This window comes from Oncorhynchus tshawytscha, linkage group LG16 (genome assembly GCF_018296145.1).
Source record: "Oncorhynchus tshawytscha isolate Ot180627B linkage group LG16, Otsh_v2.0, whole genome shotgun sequence".
NCBI classification, from domain to species: Eukaryota; Metazoa; Chordata; class Actinopteri; order Salmoniformes; family Salmonidae; genus Oncorhynchus; species Oncorhynchus tshawytscha.
Window position 1 is genome coordinate 76279396 of NC_056444.1, and position 2156 is coordinate 76281551.

Consider the following 2156-nt stretch of genomic DNA (forward strand, 5'->3'; position numbering starts at 1 on the left):
AAGAATGTGCAAAGTAGAGATGGAAATAATGGGGGTGCAAAGGAGCAAAATAAATAAATACAGTAGGGGGAGAGGTAGTTGTTTGGGCTAAATTATAGATGGGCTATGTACAGGTGCAGTAATCTGTGAGCTGCTCTGACAGCTGGTGCTTAAAGCTAGTGAGGGATGCGTGGTGTTTGGTTCTGATATACAGCGGTGTTCCGTTCACCATATATTTGGTTTGTTCCCCTGGACCCGGACCAATCGCCTACACCTTTCTCTTTCTGTTTCTCTCTCTCCTTTTCTCTCACTCTGTCAGGGTATAACCGAGTCTCTCTCACTTTGTCAGAGCTGGAGGAAAACTACTTGTCTTGGGAAATGACTACCTGTACTCTATATTGACTTAGATATGTGTGTATTAGCTATTTGTTGTGAAATTGTTAAGATTACTTGTTAGATATTGCTGCACTGTCGAAACTAGAAGCACAAGCATTTCGCTACACTCGCAATAACATCTGCTAAACACGTGTATATGACCAATAAAATGTGATATGATTTGCTATCTGTTTCTGTGTCTTGCTGTGGCTCGTGGAATAAGTTGTACCATGACAACTTTTTAGTTTTTCCTGTGTTTTATATCATATTGTACAACACCTGATGAAACTAACACAGTAGAAGTGTGAAAAAAATGTGATCATGTTATTTCCTGATAGTTACAATCTACACAGGAGCTTCTAATCAGCAGGTTCCCATGGGCCCAATCAGCAGGTTCCCATGGGCCCAATCAGCAGGTGGACGGGAGATTCAGTTTTCCATGGTGACATCACCATGCGGTAAATTGGTTAATAGACCAATAACAACGAGAGTTCCAAACCTCTCTGCCAATTACAGCTAGTTTTCTGTCATAGACACACCATCAGAGGGAAAGTCCAGTGGAGAGATGGGTCCATGGATGAGGGGTGGAGCTGTGTGATGTGCAGGGCAGATTTTGATGAGAGAGCTCCTCACTCTGCCACTCCTTGCTAGTAATGTGCAGTTTGACTGTTTTTACTGACTCGAGTCATGATTCATTTTTTCAGTGTGACTCGTTAGTTTTAGCTGTTTTTTTGACGAGCAGGCTGCAATGACTTCTAGTGTAAGATTATTACACTGTCCCCCAACTCACCGGCTCCAGAGACAAGCAGGCTGCAATGACTTCTAGTGTAAGATTATTACACTGTCCTCCAACTCACCGAGAGACAAGCAGGCTGCAATGACTTCTAGTGTAAGATTATTACACTGTCCCCCAACTCACCGGCTCCAGAGACAAGCAGGCTGCAATGACTTCTAGTGTAAGATTATTACACTGTCCCCCAACTCACCGGCTCCAGAGACAAGCAGGCTGCAATGACTTCTAGTGTAAGATTATTACACTGTCCCCCAACTCACCGGCTGAGACAAGCAGAATGACTTCTAGTGTAAGATTATTACACTGTCCTCCAACTCACCTCCAGAGACAAGCAGGCTATGAAGTCACTGCCCGGAGACAAGCAGGCTGCTGACTTCAGTGTAAGATTATTACACTGTCCCCCAAACTGGAGACATGAATGACTTCTAGTGTAAGATTATTACACTGTCCTCCAACTCACCGTGGTGCAATGACTTCTAGTGTAAGATTATTACACTGTCCTCCAACTCACCGGCTCCGGAGACAAGCAGGCTGCAATGACTTCTAGTGTAAGATTATTACACTGTCCTCCAACTCACCGGCTCCAGAGACAAGCAGGCTGCAATGACTTCTAGTGTAAGATTATTACACTGTCCCCCAACTCACCGGCTCCGGAGACAAGCAGGCTGCAATGACTTCTAGTGTAAGATTATTACACTGTCCTCCAACTCACCGGCTCCAGAGACAAGCAGGCTGCAATGACTTCTAGTGTAAGATTATTACACTGTCCCCCAACTCACCGGCTCCAGAGACAAGCAGGCTGCAATGACTTCTAGTGTAAGATTATTACACTGTCCCCCAACTCACCGGCTCCGGAGACAAGCAGGCTGCACAGAGAAAAAAGCAAGAATGAATGCAATGAATTGATTATTGAATGTTATTTATGGACACAGATTTGTAGAACCAATACCTAGGCTATAAAGTCTGCCTCTGCTCAACACTCAAACTGGAGAATGAATCGTTCAGGTGG

At 44.4% G+C, this 2156-nt stretch overlaps 1 protein-coding gene across 4 annotated transcripts in view; it reads right to left on the minus strand.

The window, feature by feature from the left end:
• The window catches only part of LOC112215235 (neural cell adhesion molecule L1-like), a 57234-nt gene extending 55525 nt beyond the window's left edge, over positions 1-1709 (minus strand). For 3 of the 4 annotated variants that reach the window (XM_042299657.1, XM_042299658.1, XM_042299654.1), the window contains exon 1: positions 1659-1709. The gene's annotated coding sequence lies outside the window, so the exon portion shown is untranslated. Of the gene's footprint in view, positions 1-1144; positions 1214-1658 lie in introns of those variants that run through there. The other variant, XM_042299656.1, reaches the window with a different exon arrangement.
• Between the last annotated feature and the right edge of the window lie 447 nt (positions 1710-2156).